This window comes from Ictidomys tridecemlineatus, chromosome 1 (assembly GCF_052094955.1).
Source record: "Ictidomys tridecemlineatus isolate mIctTri1 chromosome 1, mIctTri1.hap1, whole genome shotgun sequence".
NCBI classification, from domain to species: domain Eukaryota; kingdom Metazoa; phylum Chordata; class Mammalia; order Rodentia; family Sciuridae; genus Ictidomys; species Ictidomys tridecemlineatus.
The window spans coordinates 6,930,666-6,938,942 of record NC_135477.1 but is presented as its reverse complement, the minus strand read 5'-3'; positions in this window follow the sequence as shown (position 1 = coordinate 6,938,942).

The window sequence follows — 8,277 nt, the reverse complement described above, 5'->3', positions numbered from 1 at the left end:
CAGAGCAGAGGTTAAGTACACTTTTTGGGGAGGGCGGGGGCTTTGCATACATCAGAACAAATCATCATGAGGCACAGGAAAATTGAACAACAACTCTCATACATGATTAGCACATTCACTGGTGGGAACAGGTCGGGCAGGGGTGATTGGTCATTCCTAAAGAGGGGATACATTCAAACTGATTGGTTTGGGCCCTGAATGCCTACGTGCCAAACTGCACAGGGTCCTAGGTTATTAAACAACTAAGTGGTCAGTACCGGGCATTGTCTTAACTGCCTCAGGAATTTCAGGTTCTGTGTGCAGTTCAGAAACTTTACAATACCTGGTCCTTTACTTTTTAACTCAGGCTTTGCAGCTTAGAAACTTTACCCTTTCACTCCCTCCTTATCCCCCACCCCTTGGTCCCTTTTCTCCACTGATCTCCCTTTGATTTTCATGAGGTCCCTGCTCCTCCCCCACCTTTCTTTCCCTTTTCCTCTAGCCTCCACATATGAGAAAAACATGTGACCCTTGACCTTCTGAGTTTGGTTCATTTTGCTTAACATCATGCTCTCAAGTTCTACCTGTTTTCCTGCTAATGACATAATTTCATTTTCCTTTATGGCTGAATAAAACTCCATTGTGTGTATAAACCACACTTTCTTTATCCATTCATCCACTGACGGACACCTAGCTTGGTTTCATAGCTTGGCTATTGTGAATTATGCCGCCATAAACACGGGTACACAGGTGTCACTGGAGTGTGGTGACTTTAGTTCTTCAGGATAAACACCCAGGAGTGGAGTAGCTGGGTCCTATGGAGGTTCCATGCCTGGTCTGATTTCCACAGTGGCTGTACTAACTGACAGTCCCACCACCAGTGGAAAGTGCCCCTTTCCTCCAGCATTTATCACTGTCTGTGCCCTGATGGCTGCCATTCTGACTGAGACGAAATCTCAGTGTAGATTTGATTTGCATTTTCCTAATTGCTAATGCTTTTGAGCATTTTTTCATAAATTTGTTGACCACTTGCATTTCTTCTTTTGAAAGGTGTCTGTTTAATTCATTTGCTCATTTATTAGGTTATTGGGGGGGTTTTGTGTGAAGTTTTTTGAGTTCTTTATATATTCTAGATATTAACCTGTCAGAAGAGCATCACAGATTTTCTCCATTCTGTAGGTCCTCTCTTGACATTCCTGATTGCTTCCTTTACTGTGCAGTAGCTTTTTAGTTTGATGCCATCCCGTTTATTAACTCTTGGCATCATTTCCTGAGCTCTAGGGGTCCTGTGGAGAGGGCGTTGCCTGCCCCTATATGCTGGAGTGTTGACCCTACATTTTCTTTTGGCAGTTGCAAGGTTTCTGGTCTAATTCTTTTATATTTATTTATTTATTTATTTTAGATGTAGTTGGACACAACACCCCCATTTTATTTATTCCTATGTGGTGCTGAGGATTGAACCCAGGGCCCCGCACACTCAAGGTGAGTGAGCCACAACCCCAGCCCTGGTCTAATTCTTAAGACTTTGATTTTGAATTGATTTTTGCACAGGGTAAGAGATAAGGGTCTAGTTTTATTCTACATATGGGAAACCAGTTTTCTCAACACCATTTGTTAGAAATGCTTTATGTTTGGGGATCCTCTGTAAAGGGTCAGATGTGTTGGTGTGTCTCTGTGTTTCTATTTCACCCAGACCATTTCTAAGCAAACAAGCCAATACTGGGAAGGATCTAGAAAGGACTCTCAGCTGCCACCCTTGCCACATGGGACAATGATGTCATGGGCAGGCCTGGATGTGCTGCAGAGTAGGTCCCTTTCTCAGAAGCCCAGGGCCCCTTGTGGTCCTGACTTCATGCTACAACTTTAAGAGACTCTCCCTCCCCACAGCCAAGTGACCCCACATGTAAAGGCCATGTGGAGTGGTGGCAAGAGATTTCCGGGCTGTGCCTCTGAGGGAGTCACACAGTCCAATCCCTGGGAGCTTCTCATAGCATCATGTGCACAGGCCCCACTCACCCCCAAGAAACAAAATCCAGGCAAAGGCCCGTCCCCAGCATGTGTGACCTGTGTGAGCCAGTTAACCCGCCGAACCTCAGTTTCCTTGACTGTGCAGTGGGGATAATAACAGCGCCTTCCAACATGGCACAGGGGACTCATGATGGGGTAAAGAAAGGACCTGAACACACTTACCAGTGTGCTGCACAGGGGGAACAGACTGCTCCAGCCAGGCACAGGAGTTGAGGGGTTCCACTGCAGGCAGCAGGACGCTGAGGGGGCGGCAGTGGGAAGGCCGGGCAGGGGTTTGGCATCCGCGAGGTCCCCGCTCAGTGCTGGCTTGCCCGATGTGGAGCCTCCAGGGTTCCACAGCAGCTGGTCTGCAGAGCTAGGGGTAAACTTCCAGTTCTGGCTGGTCAGAAGCAGCAGGCTCTCCCCAAGCCGGGTCACTAGCTTCCTGCAGCCCACACACCACTGAGGTACTCCCTGCCTGATTAGCAGGCGAATCCTGTCCTGGGAGAACTGAATGGGCCCTTCTGCTCCCAGGGCAGCCCTCACAGTGTGGCTTTGTGGCTGGGCAGCCAGGCCAGGCCTCAGCTGTTTACTCTCCCTGCAATTTTGACTTCATCTCCTGGCTCCCAGGCCAGGCCTCAGCTGTTTACTCTCCCTGCAATTTTGACTTCATCTCCTGGCTCCCACCTTCAAGGCACAGGCAGGGCTGGGGGGTGGGTTCCAGTGTTTTCCTCTGGAAAAGTCACTGTCCCTGGATGGGGACTGCTCTGGCCACCACAAGCAGACCTCGGCTGGCTGTGTTCAGGGGCATGCGGACCGCCACACACGCTGGAAGGAGGATGCCCAAATGACCCGCCAACAGGGAAAGCTCAGTTCTGGCAAATGAGGGCAGAAGCAGCCCAGCCGCTCCCCAGGGAGCCAGAGTCTCCTGTACCCTGGCAATGAAGCAGCCTAGAGAAGGAGATCTCTTCCTCCCTCCAAATGTCCAGCAAGGCAGACACTTCTCCAGGCAGGGAAACATGTCCCTGCCCTAGTCCAGCAGAGAACACTGGCCATGCCCACAGGCAAACTGGCAGATCCCCTCTAGAGACGGTGAGCCTCCAGAGCAGGCAGGGTAGAGTCATGGCTCAGGTGGGGCTGGGGCTCTTCCCTTGTGCCAGAAACAGGCGAGGATGGTGAGGGAACCAGGGGAAGAAGACGAGCATCCCTCAGCCCCCTGCCCCAGACATGCTGGCCCAGTCCCACCCTCAGCCACACTTACTAAGCCAGTCGGGACACTCTCGGGGTGGAGAATATGAGGCTGGGAGCTCTCTGAGTTCCACAGTACAGACTGGGCTACCTGGGTAACACTTCCTTGATGTGAAGCCTCGGATCCCCACATTAAGACTGTGGCCTGACTGCTACCAACTACTTACTGCTTTGGAGGGCTGATAACCAGCCTCCTGTACTAGGAAGCTAGCTTCTACCTGCAGGAGGAGAAAGAGAAGCACCTTGCTCCTGCCTGGAGGAAGAGAGACACCCCTTCAGGACCCCCATCCAAGAAGTCCTGCCCAAGTCTGAGTGTGGGCTGAAGGCACTGGCCTTGGCCTTAGCATTGATAGGATTCAGGATATGCCACCCCAACAGGTGGCACTTCAGCATCGGAGAAAACAGCTGGAGCAGGAAGTCAGCTCACCTCCAGTCCAACTGCCCTCTTCCTGAAGTAGGCCAAGGGCCTTAAGGGAGGGAAGTCCTATCTTCCTTATCTCTGAAGACCCAGGGACACAGAAGAACCTGAACCAATGGGCTCCCCCAGAACATAACCATCAGATCACAGGCTTCTACCCCCATCACACTTCCCCAAGTCTGTCCACTTCCTTACCAGGCCTTGCATAAAAATATAGTTTCTTTGGGTCTTCATTTCCTTTGAATTCTCCAAGCCCCCTAAAAGGTATATGTACACCTTTCTCTTTGTTGTTCTATCTTCTGCTAAAGAGGCCTCGGCCATGAACCAAGATGGGCAGGATCCACACACCCAGGGCCTGCCAGACCCAGCTGGCCAGGATCATCATTTCAAAGACCCATGTCCAGAGGTCAGCAAGGCTGCACAGACCAAGGCCCCACATCTACCCACTCACTGCAAGACGCCCCTCCCCTCCACCAGGACAAGAGTTAGTAACCCCATTGTAGGACTACCCCCACCTTCAGAGCCCTGCAGGCTGCAGATCCCTCCAAGAGCGGTCCCCAACAGCTCTGGGGGACTCTAGAAGGCCCCAGCAAATAGAGATGGAGGACTGCCCCCAGCCCCTCAGTTGCACAATCATAGGATGCCCAGGCAGTTCCCCCACACCACCAACACCACCCCCTCCCCCGTTCTGGAGAGGGCTCCTCTGCTTGGGGAACCGAGAGGGGCGCAGCGGCAGAGTTGGTTGTGTAGTGGGCAAACACGACTCATACCCCCAGGCTAAAGCCCAGAACCCTAAAGCATTAGTAAGTGAGAAAGGCAGGAACCCAGCTCCAATGGCCACCGCAGCCCGAGGGCTTGTTTCTGCATTTTCAGACTGTTTACGAGGAGGACCTTTAATCATCACAGTAATAAACAACTTGTTAGAGTGCATTGCACTGCAGCGCTGGGGGACACCGGTCCTGCAGAGAGACAGCGAGCTGAAAGCGCAGCAGAAGGGCCCGCCCCCAGGTCCAGAGCCGGCTCCGGGACCCGGGTCCGCCCTGCGCATGCGGCTTTCAGGCCCCGCGTGAAGCAATGCTTTGCCTGCATCGCCCCCTGCCGTCCCAGTGCCGAAGCTGCGTGGGCCAGAACCCCCTGTGCCGGCAAGTGAATCACCCGGGGGCTATGGGCCTTAAAGACCAATGGCACCTCGAGAAACCCCTGTCATCCTCCCGAGACCCCGAAGCCCCTCTCCGCGAAAATGGGGCCTGTTTTTCCCAGGAATCGCTTTGGAGGAAGCAAAATCACAAGAAGATCTTCAAACCCAAGATGGGGAATGGGAACCTTGCTCACAGAAGGTGGTGGGCAGGCTCTTGTCCTTATGTAAAACTTCCTGCCTGGCCCCGGGATGGCTTCTTTTTGGGTTCCCAAGGCTGTCGAAAGACCACCTGAGCTGGATGCCCACTGATAGGGGGTTCAGGCTCATGGGGTTAGCCCAGGCCACACCTCCAGAGGCCACTTGACCAGATCACACTAGAGGTACTCCCTGATTAGGGATATGGCCCAGTGGTAGAGCGCCTGGCAAGCTAGAGTCCCTGAGGGCGATCCCCAGCACCCCCCGGGGGCGGGGAAGCAGCACTGGTCTATTTTGACTCCCTCTATGTAAAGAACAGAGAGGCATGGACTTGCCACTTACATGAGGTCACCCAGCTCCTCGGACAAGAGCAAAACTGAAGCTGCCACCTACCTCCACACTCATGGGCACCTGCCAGGTGCTATCCCAGCAGTGCATCCTTGGGCAAGTCCCTTCCCCCTCTGTGTCTGTCCCTGCATGCCCCTCCATGATGCTAGAATTCCTGGGGCAGAAGCAGACCCTCACTCAGGGTTCCTGCCCCCAGGTCACCCCACTGAAGGTGTGCAGCTTTGTGTGTTATTTGCCTGCATATCATGAAATGACTACAGGGTGATTTCTCCCAGAGTGTTAACAGGTTTAAGACTTGGCCCCCAGGAGTCACAAACAGTGGTTTTGTGATGAAAAAGAAGGCACTGGGGTTTGAACCTAGTGGTCTACCACTGAGCCACATCCCCAGCTCTGTTTATTTTGAGACAGGGTCTCACTAAGTTGCCCAGGTTGGCTTCTAACTTGCAATCCATCAAACCTCTCAGCCTTTGGGGTGGCTGGGGCTAGAGGTGTGCCACTCACTGTACCCAGCAGGAGCTGGCATCTCACTAGCATGTTTCAACCCCTACCCCAAGGAAGAAAGCCCTGTAATGCCAGATTTGTGGGACCCCAATAGATCTCCAGGAGCTGAATCCGATGCAATTACACAACAGTCTTTATTGCAAGCTCGAGCCTGGACTCACAACCGTTTCTGACTCAGTGGTCCCAGGGAGTAAGTCCCGGTCCTTTGTTCAGTGAGATTTTATAGGTTTTTGGGGATTTTATAAGTTCTATGTGTCACAACATCACACAGCAAATCATTTCATACCGTGGGAAAATCAAACAGCAACTTTTTTTTTTTAAAGACAGAGTGAGAGAGGAGAGAGAGAGAGAGAGAGAGAGAGAGAGAGAGAGAGGGAATTTTTTTAATATTTATTTTTTAGTTCTCGGCGGACACAACATCTTTGTTGGTATGTGGTGCTGAGGATCGAACCCAGGCCACACGCATACCAGGCGAGCGTGCTACCGCTTGAGCCACATCCCCAGCCCAACAACTTTTAACATTGATTAGCACATTCACTGGTGGGAACAAATTAGGTAAGGGTGATTGGTGAGTTCAAGAGGTAGATACATTTAAACTGATTGGTTTAAGCTGGGAGGGGTGTACTGCTAAACTATAGGGTTTCCTAACATGTTATCAATCACCGAAATTACTGGGAGGGTCACCTGGCATTTCAGATATTTTCCCTGTCTCATGCTGATTGGTGGTTACTAGGGTGTTGCTGTGGGTCCTCACCTAGCGAAACTGAGTCAGGGACACCTGGCGCTGCAGATCTCTCCTGTTAAACAACTCAGCAGGGTACATGCCTAGGAGAGCTCAGTGGTTTTTTCAAGGACAAGGGTCACACCCCTCCCTCTGGACAGGCCTTAAGGTAGAAGCTGGTTTCTCAAAAATGGAGTCACATCAGTTTCTCACCCCACCCCGAAGGCCTGAGGCAAAGCCACCAAGACCAGCAGGCCCCTACGTCCTATTTACACAGCAGTACTCATACTGAACCTCTGCTTTGAGCCAGGTTCTGCTCTTGGGGCCCAGAAAATGAAACCCTAAAATATGGTTTAGAGCACGCTAAACAAAGTGAATTGCTTCCGCCCACTCCAGTGTGGAATTCCCTTATCTGCTTTAAGAGCAGACTGCAAAAGATGCCTTCCATCCCCACCTGAAACCATATGATTCCAAGACTGAGGAATGAACCACACCTGGTCACTCCAGGTCTGGCCCCCTGGCTTATTCAGATTCCAAAGAGAAATTCTACGAACTAATTTCTATCCCAGAAACCATTCCCCCCACCCCCAGTAATCATTCACAACCCCTCAAAATTGTCTACATCCCCCATTCTCCCTCTCCCCGGCTTCTGATAGGGCTGAGGCAGCACACTCCTGTGACTTCTCCCAGAGCTGTGACTCCATTTCTGCACACCTGCTGTTCTATTTAATTTTTGTCACTTTATTGCAACAAACGTTCACAGGATGAAGGGAAACGACCCTCTGCCCTGACAATGCCCTCCACCCAGGCTCTTCTCCTTCGCTATCATCTGCTCTACACTTAAGTACTGTGATGCAAATTATGAAAACCATGTTAGCTCAGCTATTTCATGAACAATTTTTAGGACTGGACTGATGCAAAGAGGGAAAAAAAAGTCTCATTTTTCAAGTTAATCAAAATAAAGGCCAGTTTAGCCCACAGCCAGCACAGGCTTCATAAATGAAGGTTCAGCTACATGAGAAATCAAAAAAGGGAGTTTGAATTAAAGAGACAGACTCTAATTACCTTTAAACCAGCTCCAGGACGGCTTCTCCTACCTCCAGCCTCAAGCTACCTATTATAGTTGTGAGGTTTACTGAAGAGACGAGAGCGAGGAGAGAGAGAGAGGAGAGAGAGAGAGAGGAGAGGGAGAGAGAGAGAGAGAGAGAGAGAGAGAGAGAGAGAGAGAGAGAGAGAGAGAACATGGCAGGAAGTGGACTTTTATTGGGGAACAAAAAATTCTGGGGAAAATCCCATCCAATGAAGATTAAGGTGGGCAGTGTCCCAAGGTCAGGTGCAACAATTGGGTCTTCAGGGTAGTGGCCAGACACACCTCCACATGGACAAGCCCTCAGACCTGAGAAGGGTGGGGAAAGCTCTGGACACAAAGATCTTGCCCAGCCAGGGAGATAACTCAAATCACGTGGGAGGATGGCCTCCCACAGGCCAGGGAGCTAATAAAACTCCTCAGAGCCATTATGCATCAAAAGTCCTGAAATTTGTTTTAAGGAGTTTTTCCTAAAAGCAGTAAGCTGTTTTGTGTATTTATTATTCACTCCAATGATTCCCACTAGTATTTTTAAGAATCCCTCCCAAATGTTGAAGAAAATTAAAATGTTTTACACATACCAGGGGCATCTCAGCCAGGCTCCAGAGACAAAAGGAGAAGCTAGCCCGAGACAC